Source organism: Lactuca saligna, chromosome 8 (assembly GCF_052625555.1).
Source record: "Lactuca saligna cultivar CGN05327 chromosome 8, ASM5262555v1, whole genome shotgun sequence".
NCBI classification, from domain to species: Eukaryota; Viridiplantae; Streptophyta; class Magnoliopsida; order Asterales; family Asteraceae; genus Lactuca; species Lactuca saligna.
Window position 1 is genome coordinate 98,910,081 of NC_136424.1, and position 16,509 is coordinate 98,926,589.

Genomic DNA, 16,509 nt, shown 5'->3' on the forward strand with positions numbered 1-16,509 from the left:
GGCCTATGATCTGCTCGCACTTACGACGCTCCTCTTTCAGGCCATCAACTTGCGCCTCTCGGATCTACTCCAGCAATGAGGTAATCATTATCATCCTCAGACATATGTCTCGAATTGGGGCCGCTACCGCCTTGCGGCTCACAACGTCGGCCACTACGTAGGGTAGGGCCAACTTCTTTTATTTTAGTTATAAATTAAAATTGCATTAAACGAAATATAAAAAATCTAAAAAAAAAATAGAATGGCAAAATAGTATTTTTCAACTTTTTCAATGATCAAAACCACAAGAAGTTTCGGATTTTAAAACAGTAATGCAAGTCAAAAAGATTTTGGATTTCATTCATATATTTTTTTTGCTAACCACGGAGACCAAATTTACAGTTTAATCACAAGAAAATATAGAAATGAGAAATTAAATAGTTTCCTACTTTTTGTTCCTAATATCCTCCTACCTATTTTAGATGGTGATAAGTGTCATTAAATTTAATTTAAATTTGATTGAGATTATGAATTTATACACTTATCATCATCTTAAATAGATAGGAACAAAAGTATGAACAAAAGGTAGGATGGTATTTAATTTCTCTATAGAAATATAGGTACGAAGATAATTAAAAAAGAAAAAATAGAAGGATATTTAATTAAGATTAAGATACTAACAATGTGGTAATTTTGATATTCTCAAGAAAGTTCCAAGCATAACTCCCATTCTATTTATCTATTTGTTTATAATATAAAGTTAGAATCGAATTCTTGTTCCATGCTTTTTCTTTCCTTTTTTCCCCATTTGGAAAAAGTAATCAATTGAAGGGGAAGTTATATGAAAAAAATGGAAATATTCATACTTTCTTCGGTATTTAGCATTCTTACCTTTGCTTCTAATCAAAGACTTCTTGCTTAAAAGGTGGAACTATAATATGTTTTTATTAGCTAAATGGGTTTCCTTGAATGATAAACATGTTTTAGTATAGTTTAAAAATCAAAATTTTGGTTTTTACGTATTTGTTACGATGGTAAGGATGTAAAATTTCACAAGTGATGTATCGAATTGAACCTTATGTATCATATTTTTTTTGGTATATGCACACAACGTGTTACTTTTTTCATACCTCTTTTAAAACTTAATAAACAATATCTAAGAGTTGATTTTTTGTCACCGGACAATACCTTATCATGAAAATATGCCGAATACTTGAGTTAGTCCACCGAGCTTAAATTAATTGATTTTCATGACTATTTCGCAATTTAATGCGTAGGAATATTTGTTAAAGATATATTTGTAGACTTTTTCTTAATTCTAGTGAGAGAATCTTGTTAAATGGTTGTTGTGATCAACTCTTTTCACTCGAGTACAAATTTAAGGGTTCCATTTGTTGGATTGTGCATTCTTTTGCTTGCCTTTTTTTGTTAATTCTTTGTGTTATAACTTATAAATGTAATTTGTGTCCGAACCTTATGTGTTTTATAATGTATGTATATTTTATAATCTTGTTTAGCAATAACTATGTGGTTGTGTGTAGTAGAAGATTATATAATCTTAAATTTTTTATGGTAGAGTTTTTTTATAACATGTATTATAGAAGTGTAAGTCATATATATTGAATAAATAATAATTTATTTTTATATGATATTAAAGAATAACAACAATTAATGCTATAAAATATGTATTTTAAGTTTTGGATCGTATCGATTCATCTTTTGTTTTATCAACATTTGATTTAATTAGTAGTTTTGTGTTTATAGATAATTAAATATGTAATTCTGATCATTTTTTTTCAATTTCAATAATTATATAGTAATAATTATATGTTATAATATCAGATTAAATTTTGATCTAAAAGAATTAGAGCATGATATCACATGAAGCTTCCATGAAAATAAGGATTAATTGTCAAAATCAGTATCACATGTAAATCCCACTAATCAGTGGAATTTGCATGTGCATTGTACATCAATAAATTTGTGTTAATAAATACTAGTATAGGAAAAATAAACACATAACATGTGAGACCAAATATACATGTGAAGTCTGATGGAAAAATGAAACAATGATATCTCATAATTGAAGTAAAATGGCCAATCTTTGTGAGATTCAGAAAGTAGTATACAAAATTACATAACGAATACATAGAATGAATACCTTGAATAGATACAAAATGAAACTAATAGTCAATAATAATAGAATTAAATGTCAATAATAATAAAAACAAGGATACTCACTTATAAGAATATTATATGAATATAGTTAGTTACTTCAAGTTTTTTTTGTACGCTTCTTACTATTGAATTTGTCTATGGTTTTCAACATATATCATTATATTTTTTTTACAATCTATCATTGAATTTGTTTATGATGTTCACAATATACCATTAGGTAAAACAAATTGTTTCACATCCAATGACATCTCTAACGATTATCCGGTCATTTTCTTCAGAAAATCTCCGACCAACATGATTTTCTGGCAATAAAATAATCTCATGTTCTTTGTTCATTCTTGTCTTGAAGCTGATCCAATGTAGCGATTAAAAGGGATGAAGAATTCGATTATTTGGTGACTTATGAAGAACAAACCCATAAATCGATTTTTGAAGAACAAGGACAAGAAAATCGTGTGTTCATTGTGTTGAGCAAAGGGTCAGAGGCTACTTTGTGATAAGGTGGGTCACTTGACTCACCAAAATTAAACATATTTATAATATGTTATATAAAAAAAATATTTAGGGCCGACTTTAAATACTTTGATTGAAGTATCTTAACTTTTTGGCGAAAAAATGAAAGAAAAATGAGGTATAAAATATAGAGAGTGCATATCATATTTTTGGCATGACGGAGTCCCACATAATTTCAAAAAGAAAGTGGTGATGATTTTTTATTATATATATATATATATATATATATATATATATATATATATATATATATATATATATATGTTTGATCTTTCATACTTTCACACTATAAGCTTTGATAAGGCGTGATTTAGACCATCTTACTTCAAGTATAAATTGGTTTTAGTAAAAAATAAAATTAAAGAATGACCGTGGTCCTTTCACTACTAACTTTTATACATATTGAAATTATTATTTTTCTAGTTGTGTCGGCCCGATTAAGGTCGATTTTCTCTTGAACCGACCCGGTTGAGCTAAGTTAGGGAACCACGTGGTTTTCTAATTTAGACTTGTCATTGGTGTTAAGAGAAGGAATCGTTCAAGGAATGTGGTGTTGAGTAAAGGAAACCCAAATTGTGATTGCATGTTTGTATGTGTTGACGAGATGCTTTGAAGAACAAACCTAGATTTGGATTGTGTGTTTGAACAAGATGCTCTAAATACAAAACCCAAATACAGAAAACTCATAAAATCAAGATCCGAACTTGATGAATATGAAGATCTGAACTCAAGAATACAAGAACACACACATATATATTAGATCTTTGTAAATTATAGTTTTAAAAACTAGAAGATAAAAAACCTAGACCTCAACGACTCTTGCTTTCTCAACATTAAATTTGGATTCCAGTGTAACTCCAGTGGGATGGGGTTGTGGTTATTATACTTGACTACTTGTTTACAAATAAAATACCTTATGGTGGTTTGAATATAGGGATGGGGGATGATCATCGAGACTGATTGGAAAGAAAAGCACATCGTATCTCGGGTCATTTGATTGGATTTCCAATCGAGAATGGTTATCAAAGATAGATGGGAGTGGAAGATTGGAAATATAAAGGTTGTGAAGGATGTAAATGTAATGGATAATGCTTATGTATTATACTACTTGACAAATTGTTAGGTAGATATGGATACTTGGAGTTTATGTTGACTGTGTGAGAATTATGGTGTAACATCTCAAAACTAGTGATAGAATTTTTCATTTTTAAAATTGTTAAAACAATACATCATGTGTCTCAAAACCATCATAAAACAAATATATCAAAAACATCGGAGCAAAATGATTGTCGATGCAGAAATCATAAGGGGATGTTGTGCGATCATGTTGGGCTCTTCCCTCTCGAACTGTAAGTACCTGAAAATGTTAAACCACAAAATCGTAAGCACAAAGTTTAGTGAGTTCCCCAAAATACCACATATCATACAAAAATTTCCATGAGCTACCCCTATGGTCTTGGATACAATTGTCATGAGCTACCCCATGGTCTTTCATACCATTTCCATAGGTTGCCCCCATGGTCTTCCCTTCAAGTTCCTTGGCTACCCCAAGGTCTTACACACAAGTGCAATGGGCTACTCCCATGGTCTTTCATACAAATAACATGGGTTACCCCGGGGTCTTCCATGCAAGTATTAAAAAAGACAACTAGAACCCTACATAACACAATCCAGTGGGCCGAAATTAGTGTCGTTGACCTATAAGTATAGTGAGAAGACTCACATCTCAAACGATAATCAATTGTTACTGCTCTTACTGCTAAAAGTACATATGCTATACACCACCTATGCATTCACACAAGGTAAACCCATAGCCTACTTTCCAAAACCAGGAGTTTGACCAAAAGTCAACTCAAGTCAAAAAGTCAATGATCAAAGTAAACGATCAAAGATGATTTCAATCGATTGCCATGTCGTGGCCATCCATGACCATGTTGTGGCCCACTAATTACAAAACAGTTGATGATTCCCCAAACGCCACGTCGTGGGAACTAGGTATCACACCCCAAAACCGAAACGACAGAAAACGTTCGGGGGCGGAGGACGTCGTGTTTAGTATCACAACAAAGCACAATAGTAATCATAGTACAACATTCATTACATTCATGAAATATAACTTTACATCTGTGTTCAGCATATAATGTATATGAACTCAAAAGTACAAGTTTAAAAGACACGAGTTTATAAATCTCCGTCTTCAAAAAGTTGTGGTTGTACCTGTATCACTGTTTCCCAGAGAATACAAGTAGTTTTTGAAAAAGTGTCAACAATTAAGTTGGTGAGTTCATAAGTATGTTGGCAACTAGAAATATGTTTTCTTGTGTATTGATAAAGTGAATATATTTTTCCCGAAAAATGCTATATTTTCTATTATGTTATGCTATAAGCAGGATGTATAATGATTTTTGTAATAACAACTTGTAAAATGTGGTTTTAGTTCTCATAAGGCCATTAAGAGTATGTTTTCTCTAAATTGAAATAGTATAACACGTTTATACTTGTAAGATATTTTTATAATTTAATAAAACTATATGAAGTGTCACTTATTCAGATAATAATCATTTTATTCAATACCAAATTGTGAGTTATCATAATGTAACGCCCCAAAATTTACAGGTTAAAAATTTCATTTTTAATTTAGATGAAAACGTAAAATATCATTACAAACATTCATGACAAAAATCCATGTCTGAAAAACCGGTGACATCATAATCAGAATTCAGAGTACATCCCAGAAAATCTGTAATGTGGAAACAAAAGGCGTATGTGTGATATGCTGCTACCGCGCCAGCTCCGTTCCCCTAGCTGAAGAGGTACCTGAAATCAAAATGGCAAACCGTAAGCACAAAGCTTAGTGAGTTCCCTCATAATACCCCATACCATGTAAGCATATAACAAACAACATTCAACTATGAGATACGGGCCCTGCCCACACTCGTGAAGATACGGGCCCTGCCCACACTTTGCTATCTGGGAGATACGGGCCACGCCCACACTCGTGGAGATACGGGCCCTGCCCACACTTCACTATCTCGGAGATACGGGCCTAGCCCACACTCCACTCTCGGAGAGATACGGGCCTAGCCCACACTCAACCGCCAACTCATATCATACAAGTATCACACAGACAACAAGTATAAACAGCTCTATCATACTAGCATATATCGTAATCACTCAATTAAGAGATACGGGCTCGGCCCACACTCTAATACTAACGTCTCGTCTATACGGGCCGGCCTTGGTGCCTTAGACCCGTTACTACTGAAAGGAAACTCACCTCGAAATGGCTGTTGGTGTGTGTGGGAACCGACTGTCTGCTGCTGCTGCTACTCCGGAAATCCTCCGGCTGTAATTCCCACACATACACAATCAATCACTATTTACTACCTTTTTGGGTGAAATGACCCTTTTACCCCCCACCATGCCCTAAGTCAAAGTCAGAGTTAACTTCCAGTTGACCCGACTCGCCGCGTTGGCTATCCAACTCGTCGAGTCCATGTCCAAACGACTATCCAGGGTTCTGTTCCTACTCGTCGAGTAGGCGTTGACTCGACGAGTTCTCCATCCAAACTGATGTTCAAGTCCTTCATCCTACTCGCCGAGTTGTATGAACAACTCGTCGAGTTCATCTTCATCCGATGAACACTCATGCTTAGACTCGCCGAGTTGTATGAACAACTCGCCGAGTCTGTTCTTGATCTATGAAGATTGCCTTGGACTCGCCGAGCCAGGCCATGACTCATCGAGTCCTACCATGGGTGAGTTTAGCTTCCAACTCACCGAGTCACACCCTGTGACTCACTGCTCAAACTCGATACAACAAAAAGAGGACAACTCGAAGACTCGCGAGCAGACTCGCCGAGTCACATGAACGACTCGCCGAGTCGTTGCCATGCACCCATTAATTACACCAATTTGTTCGATTCCAGCCCATGCCATTCACAGATCTGGGCTTCTAGGACACGAATCACACGTAAACTTTCCAACTTTACGTGTAGATATTCACCAATATGGATTTTAGGGTTCAAAATGCCTCAAAAGGGTAGATCTAGGGTGAATAAGCCACATGGGTCCATAAAGCTAACAGATCTGAGCTCCTGGAGCTCAATCTTGCCTAGATCTAGAGGCCAAACAACTTATTACGAAACATTATGCATATACTAGCTTGGGGAATGGCTCAAGAATGTCTTAAATGAAACCTTAAGCATATAAACAGGGGGGAAATGGGGTATACCTCAATGAAACTACTGAAAGAACACAATGATGCTTGGATGGCTCTCCTTCCTCTTGATCTACTTCTCCTTCTTGCCTCAAAGCCTTCAAGAACACACACAATAGCCTCAAACTCTCAAGGAACAAGCTTAGAATGAGGGTTGGGAGCTCTAGGGGTGAATGGGGGTTGGGATGGGGCAGATATGAGGTTTAAATAGGGTGCAAACCTCTGAAACTTAGGGTTTCATCCAACAGCGGTGACTCGCCGAGTCCAGGATATAGACTCGCCGAGTCGCCAACTTAAACGTGTCCCGGATCTCGTCCCTACTCGGCGAGTCGGACCTATGACTCGCCGAGTCCAAGGCTTAAAAAAAGAAAAATACTCAATTAAGATTTACATACCAGGAACTAGGCGCTACAAATCTCCCCCACTTATTTTAGACTTCGTCCTCGAAGTCTGCTGCTCGATCCTGGAACAGCTCGGGGTAATGCTCCATCATCTCGTCCACCGGCTCCCAAGTCCATTCCGAACCCCTGCGGTGCTGCCATTGCACCTTCACTAGCTCCACCCTCTTGTTCCTCAAATCCTTCGACTTCCTATCAAGGATTGCGACTGGGCGCTCAATGTAATTTAGGCTGTCATCAACTTGAATATCCTCTAACGACACTACCACTGAATCGTCCACTAGGCACTTCCGCAGCTGAGAAACATGGAAAGTGTTGTGGATCTGGCTGAGCTCGACTGGCAGCTCCAATCTATACGCCACTTTGCCCACCCGGGCTACCACCCTGAACAGTCCAATAAATCTCGGGCCCAATTTGCCCTGCTTCCTGAATCGAATGACGCCTTTCCAAGGCGACACCTTCAGGAGAACCATATCCCCGACTTGGAACTCCAAGTCGGATCGACGCTTGTCGGCGTAACTTTTCTGCCGACTCTGAGCAGTCTAAAGTCTGCTCCGAACCTGTTGGATCCTCTTGGTTGTCTCGAGCACCACCTCGGTGCTTCCCATGACTCTCTGGCCAACTTCACCCCAACATATTGGGGTTTTGCACCTCCGCTCGTACAACATCTCGAATGGTGGTCGGTTAATACTCGCGTGGTAGCTGTTGTTGTATGAGAACTATGCCAAGGGAAGATAGGTATCCCAGCTACCACCGAAATCTAACACACATGCCCGCAACATGTCCTCCAAAGTCTGGATGGTCCGCTCGCTCTGACCATCCGTCTGCGGGTGAAAGGCGGTGCTAAAATGCAAGCGAGTGCCCAACTCGTCATGAAACTTCTTCCAAAATCTGGAAGTGAATAGCACATCTCGGTCTGATATTACTGACACCGGCACCCCGTGCCGCGATACTATCTCCCTGATGTAGATATCGGCCAACTTCTCGGCCGAGATGCTCTCCTGGATCGGAATAAAATGGGCGCTCTTGGTCAATCGATCCACGATGACCCAAATCGAATCTACTCCGCGCGCAGTCCTGGGAAGTTTTGTGATAAAATCCATCGTGGTGTCTTCCCATTTCCACAACAGGATGTCCAACGGCTGCATCTTCCCATGCGGTCTCTGATGTTCGGCCTTGACCTTCCTGCTAGTCAAGCACCGTTCGACGTACCATGCCACATCCCACTTCATGCAGGGCCACCAATAATCTAGACGAAGATCCCTATACATCTTCGTCACCCCAGGATGAATAGAGAATCGGGACTTGTGCGCCTCCACCATCAAGATCTGACGCACGCCTCCATGATACGGCACCCACACCCTGCGGTGCAGTGTCAATAGTCCTCGGCTATCATAATCGAAGGAGGAAACCTGACCCACCACACGTTCGCTTTTTCTATGTTCCTCCTTGATAGCCTCCTGTTGAGCCTCCCGGATCTGCTCCAACAGGGGAGTCACCACAGTCATCCTCATGCACATACCACTGATCGGTGCCGCCTTGCGGCTAAGTGCATCGGCCGTCACGTTGGCCTTTCCCAGGTGGTAAAGGATCTCACAATCATAATCCTTCACCACGTCCAACCATCGACGCTGCCTCATGTTTAGATTTGGCTGATCCCTGAGGTACCTCAAACTCTTGTGGTCCGTGTAAATGGTACATCAAACCCCGTAGAAGTAATGCCGCCAAATCTTGAGGGCGAAAACCACTGCCCCTAACTCCAAATCATGCGTCGGGTAGTTTGCCTCGTGAGGCTTGAGCTTCCTCGAAGCGTAGGCAATGACGTGCCCTCTCTGCATCAATACCGCGCCCAACCCTGAAATAGACGCGTCACAGTAAACCACAAAGTCCTCCACGCCCTCTGGCAGGGCTAAGATTGGCGCCTTGCACAATCTCTGTCTCAGTGTCTCGAATGTTGCCTGCTGCTCGGGTCCCCACCGAAAGACCACGACTTTCTTCGTCAACCGCGATAGGGGTACAGCTATCTTGGAGAAATCCCGAATGAACCTCCGATAATAGCCCGCCAATCCTAGGAAACTCCGAATCTCAGATGGAGAATTCAGAACCTCCCATCTCATCACGGCCTCGACCTTGGCCGAATCGACCAGAATCCCGTTCTGGTTGACAAGGTGTCCGAGAAATTGCACCTCGCGCAACCAAAACTCACACTTGGAGAACTTGGCATACAAGCTCTCCCTCCTTAGGGTCTCCAAAACCTCCCTCAGCTGCTCTTCATGCTCCTCCTGCGTCTTGGAGTAAACCAAGATGTCATCAATAAAGACTATCATAGACCGATCCAACATCGGTCTGCATAAGCGGTTCATGAGGTTCATGAATGCGGCAGGAGCATTGGTGAGCCCAAACGGCATCACCACGAACTCATAGTGACCATAGCGCATCCGAAACACGGTCTTCTGCGTATCCTCCTCCCTGACCCTCATCTAATGATAACCCGAACGCAAATCAATCTTGGAGAACCAAGATGCTCCCTGAAGCTGGTCAAAAAGGTCATCAATCCTCGGGAGTGGGTAACGGTTCTTCACCGTTACCTTATTCAACTCCCGATAATCTATACACATCCGGTGCGACCCGTCCTTCTTTTTCACAAACAGAAGCGGGGCTCCCCAGGGTGAACTGCTCGGCCTAATGAATCCCTTGTCTAGCAGCTCCCGCAGCTGCGTAGACAACTCCTGCATCTCAGGAGGAGCCAACCAATATGGTGCCTTGGCTATCGGGGCCGCACCAGGAACAAGGTCAATCCTGAACTCCACCTGTTGCTCGGGAGGTATCCCAGGAAGCTCCTCTGGGAAAACATCTGCGAAATCTCGCACCACCGGAACCTTGCTCACGGTCGAATTACCCGCCTCCCGAGTATCCATTACGTACGCAACGTATCCTGCACATCCCTGCTGAAGGTAAGGTCTAGCCCTCGCTGCTGAACATACAGCGGGTCCGCGTTATGGCTTCTCGCCATGAATCACTAACTCTCCCCCACCCGGGGTCCTGACTCGCACTAGCCGCTGCGCACAATCTATCACCGCCCTATTAGGGCTCAACCAGTCCATACCTATGATCACCTTGTTCCCACGCAACGGAATGGGAACCAAATCCACCAAGTAGTGCTCCTCGAACAACCGCAATACGCAGTCCCGAAATACCATCGATGATCGCACCGATCGATCATCAGCAATCTCTACTTCCAAAGGGCAATCCAGCATGCCCGAAGACTCAGGAAACTTCTTGCTAAGCGCAAGGGACACAAACGATCAGGATGCACCCGAGTCGAACAACAGTTGGACTGGGATACCATTCACATGGAACGATCCTAACACATATACATATACCGGGCACATCTCAATATCATAACATCATATAAATAAACAAGAAGGAAAAGAATCATACCCGTCACCACATCGGGTGCTGCGCGTGCCTCCTCGGTGGTCAGCTGGAATGCTCGGCTCCTCACCACTGGAGCCTCTGCCTTGCCCTGTCGGCCATCTGTGATCCGTAGGGTCGCTACAGCTGGCGCCTTTACCGGCGCTGAACCTGTCAACTGGGGGAAATCGGCCTTCTTGTGGCCCCTCAGGTTGCAGTGGAAACACAGTAACTCAGATGTTCGTATCGCCGCAACGGGAGTAGTACAATCCCTGCTAAAGTGCCCTGTCTTGCCACACTTGTAGCAGCCTTCTGATCCCCGCTGGCATGCTCCCTCATGTGTCCTGCCGCATTTCCCGCAGCGGCCCGGTCCCCCTTGGCCCTTCGGCCTCCCATCTGATCCTCGGGACTTCTTTCCTGAAGTCCCAATCACCTGACCCGCCTCTGCTTTCCTCTTCCGAATATGCTCTAAATCAATCTCCCTCTCCCTCGCCCTAGTGATCATGGACTCCAGGGCAGGGCAAGCTAAAAAACTAACATGCTCTCAGATGTCAGCCCGGAGCATATCAAGATAACGGGTCCTCCTCATATACTCGTCACCTGCATACTGGGGCACCAACAAGGCCCTCTCTCGGAACTTGGCGGTGATCTCCGCCACAGTCTCAGTCGTCTGCCTCATATCCAAAAACTCCCTGGCCAGCGGTTGAAGCTCGACCGCCGGCGCAAACTCTGCCCTAAACCTGGTCACAAAGTCCGACCAGGTCATAGCCTCGATAGCTGAGGCTCCCAACGAGTCACCCACTGACTCCTACCAGTCTCGAGCTTGATCCCGCAAACACCCTGCTGCATACCTCACCTTCGACCCCTCAGGGCAGAAACTAGTCAGTTGTGCAAACTCGATGTCTGCAATCCATCGTCTGGCGGCAATGGGGTCTTTCACCCCGTGGAAATCCGGCGCACCACTGCCCCAGAAGTCCTTAAAGGACAGTGTGCGAGATCCCGACTGGCCGGATGCCATGTCGCTCCTAAATGCCCTGAGGCGATCCTCCATCAGCTCGATGATCCCTTCCTTGATCGACCCGAAGATAATGGGGGTCGACTCAAGGATACCCCTGGTGATCTCAGACGCGATGAACTCGCGCAGCTTCTCATCAACTGGCTCGGAACCTGATCCCGAACTCGACCCCTCTCCTGAACTGCCAACCGCTGGCCTCGGGCATAGTACCACCATTCTGAAATGCAAGAAATAACAATTGTTAGTGATACTAATACCCCTGGAGGGATCCTACTCACTACAAGTTTCCCGGTCTCATCTTGGCCTTCCTTGGTTCGGGTGCGGATCCTCTGCTTTCAGTAGTACGGGCCCATACTACCTTCCACATCTATCCGTACCTTCTTCAAGGACTGCCTTAACTCCACCAGGTCCCTTCCACTACTGCTAATCACTGTTACTCTTTATCCTAGGCTTACCCTAGGAAACCTTTGACTTCACCCAAACCAGTCCTCAGTTGTTGAAGGCCTCTTGGTGATGTCAATTAACTACTACCTGAACACAATCACATGTGATGAGGCTTGGATAATCCTTTGAGTAAGGGACTCATCCCTACAACGGTTAAGACTCAAACAAGAGCTACGCAATAGGGTCAAATCCAACACTCTGAGTTTATACGACCCTGATCACATGTGACTTTAGCGTATTCACCTAACAATTAACTCCCATCACTTCAAGGCCCACATAGCACAAAGCAAACAACATTTGGACATAAGGAAAATACTCTCAAGCCACTCTATCCTTGCCGAGAGCACTAAACTAGCATACAATGCTAAACTTGTACTATTAGGAATAACCTCAACAGGCTACCCTACTGCTGTCTACTCAAACCTAGCATGCAATTCTTTCATATACTTAAGCACATAAAGCAGGCTCATAAGGTCATCACTCCTAGATCCTTATTCCTATTCTAGCATGCTATTCTACAAAAGCTGATAAACATAACATAAACTTGTATGGGTATTTTGGGGAATACTTACTTGAGCTCGGCCGGTTGCGCACATCACACACATTATTCTTTCTGAAAACCCTTTACTTAACCCTTTTAGAAACATTTTCTCCTTCCAAAATCTTTTAATCCCTCAATTTGAGTTCAAACACCCCCGAAGGTGTGTCCGAATCCCTCAAACCAGGGCTCTGATACCAACTTGTAACGCCCCAAAAATTACCGGTTAAAATTTTCATTTTTAATTTAGATGAAAACGTAAAATATCATTACAAACATTCATGATAAAAATCCATGTCTGAAAAACCGGTGACATCATAATCAGAATTCAGAGTACATCCCAGAAAATATGTAATGCGGAAACAAAAGGCGTATGTGTGATATGCTGCTACCGCGCCGGCTCCTTTCCCCTAGCTGAAGATGTACCTGAAATCAAAATGGCAAACCGTAAGCACAAAGCTTAGTGAATTCCCCCATAATACCCCATACCATGCAAGCATATAACAAACAACATTCAACTATGAGATACGGGCCCTACCCACACTCGTGAAGATACGGGCCCTGCCCACACTTCGCTATCTGGGAAATACGAGCCACGCCCACACTCATGGAGATACGGGCCCTGCCCACACTTCACTATCTGGGAGATACGGGCCTAGCCCACACTCCACTCTCGGAGAGATACGGGCCTAGCCCACACTCAACCGCCAACTCATATCGTACAAGTATCACATAGACAACAAGTATAAATAGCTCTATCATACTAGCATATATCGTAATCACTCAATTAAGAGATACGGGCTCGGCCCACACTCTAATACTAACGTCTCGTCTATACAGTCCGGCCTTGGTGCCTTAGACCCGTTACTACTGAAAGGAAACTCACCTCGAAATGGTTGTTGGTGTGTGGGGGAACCGACTGTCTGCTGCTGCTGCTACTCCGGAAATCCTCCGGATGTAATTCCCACACATACACAATCAATCACTATTTACTACCATTTTGGGTGAAATGACCCTTTTACCCCCCACCATGCCCTAAGTCAAAGTCAGAGTCAACTTCCAGTTGACCCGACTCACCGAGTTGGCTATCCAACTCGTCGAGTCCATGTCCAAACGACTATCCAGGGTTCTGTTCCTACTCGTCGAGTTAGGCGTTGACTCGATGAGTTCTCCATCCAAACTGATGTTCAAGTCCTTCATCCTACTCGCCGAGTTGTATGAACAACTCGTCGAGTTCATCTTCATCTGATCAACACTCATGCTTAGACTCGCTGAGTTGTATGAACAACTCGCCGAGTCTGTTCTTGATCTATGAAGATTGCCTTGGACTCGATGAGCCAGGCCATGACTCGCCGAGTCCTACCATGGGTGAGTTCAGCTTCCAACTCACCGAGTCACACCCTGTGACTCACTGCTCAAACTCGATACAGCAAAAAGGGGACAACTCGAAGACTCGCGAGCAGACTCGCCGAGTCACATGAACGACTCGCCGAGTCGTTGCCATGCACCCATTAATTACACCAATTTGTTCGATTCCAGTCCATGCCATTCACAGATCTGGGCTTCTAGGACACGAATCACACGTAAAGTTTCCAACTTTACGTGTAGATATTCACCAATATGGATTTTAGGGTTCAAAATGCCTCAAAAGGGTAGATCTAGGATGAACAAGCCACATGGGTCCATAAGGCTAACTGATCTGAGCTCCTGGAGCTCAATCTTGCCTAGATCTAGAGGCCAAAAAACTTATTACGAAACATTATGCACATACTAGCTTAGGGAATGGCTCAAGAATGTCTTAAATGAAACCTTAAGCATAGAAACAGGGGGAAAATGGGGTATACCTCAATGAAACTACTGAAAGAACACAATGATGCTTGGATGGCTCTCCTTCCTCTTGATCTACTTCTCCTTCTTGCCTCAAAGCCTTCAAGAACACACACAATAGCCTCAAACTCTCAAGGAACAAGCTTAGAACGAGGGTTGGGAGTTCTGGGGGTGAATGGGGGCTGGCATGGGGCGGATATGAGGTTTAAATAGGGTGCAAACCCCTGAAACTTAGGGTTTCATCCAACAGCGGTGACTCGCCGAGTCCAGGATATGGACTCGCCGAGTCACCAACTTAAACGTGTCCCGGGTCTCATCTCTACTCGGCGAGTCGGACCTATGACTCGCCGAGTCCAAGGCTTAAAAAAAAAGAAAAATACTCAATTAAGATTTACATACCAGGAACTAGGCACTACACATAACTATGCTTGATGACTTAGGATTGCCTAAAACACGACATTTGTCAGGCATCGAAATATGGTACGACAGTTGTCACCACAGGCTTGCCAGCCTAGCAGTTGCAAGCAGCTTAGGTGCGGGATTGTCAGTCCCGTATAGATTTAAAAACAAATGTCATGCTCGCACACAAGGAGACTCTGGTTATAATTTTTAGAAAATTTACTGAAATCATCCCTATGGTTTGGTAAAAATGACTAGTTTGGTCGCTAAGTTTTTTGTTTTTTTTTTTGCACTCGGACCGTCCCTAGGTATATCATCCCTTTTAGAATTGAAAAGACTATATTACCCTTTGCATTTTCTTTTTTCTGTTTGTTAATTATATATTGATTTAATAAAATCAATTAAGTGATTTATTAGGACCCAACTCCCACTTGCAGCACAACCACCATCGGTCACTGCTCACCGGTAATCACCAACACCAGCACCATCCATGTGACATCCCCATTTTCATGGCCAGAAAAGAACGATTTTTTTATGCTTTATAAAAATCAGAGTACCTCTTTTAATAAAAATGTTGCGTAATTTGTTCCCAGTAAAACATGATAAATACGTTATCAAAGCATTTCCGAAGAAAAGTATTTTTAATTCGTTTTAAAACATTTGGGATGTCATCGTCAATACAGAAACATAAGCATAAACAGAACTTACATTTATTTACACTAATAATCTACATCTCTTTAATCTCTCAGTGTAATGTGACTTCATCTCAACACCTGTAATATAAATAAACTGAGTGGGTCAGGTTGGGAAACCTGGTGAGTACATAGGGTTTTCAACCCACAATAATATAATTATTATGTTTAAACAATCAAACAATCAACCCAATTACCCATCCCCATTATCTTCTTTACTCTTAAGGATCTATCCTAAGAGTCACCCATCCCGCATTCGTTCATTCTGAAGTCCTTTGCTTCTAGAGTTATAGGACTGACACTAAATCCATAGCTGCCAATGCTCATTCGTAAAGCACTAATTTCATAGCTGTCGGGTACTAAATCCATAGCTACCAGTGTTTATCTAATAGTTACTAAGTCCATAGCTACCAATTCTTAATAGGTACTAAGTCCATAGCTACCAGTGTTTATCCAATAGGCACTAAGTCCATAGCTATCGATGTTATTTGTTAGGCACTAAGTCTATAGCTACCAATGTTTACTCACATCATCTTTTATCTCTCATCATTCATCTACCCATCTCATACACAACATACTTGTATATTTAAAATACGCATACAGTTCAAATCATTTAAAACATGTATAAAAAAACGTTCATCCAGCATAGACAACAAATATACATATAATATGCACACATAGCACGTAGTTTATATAAAATACTTCATATCTATGTGTAAGATGAAAGTAACTATGCACTCACCTAAGAAGGTGGTGACTCGGTATTCGGACAGCGCTTCATTTACTTTAAAATAATTTCTTTCGACGAAACCTAGTATTATTACCACTAGATTTTAGTCTAATATTTACCGTGACTAATTATTAGTCTTATTATTATTGTTATTATTATATAA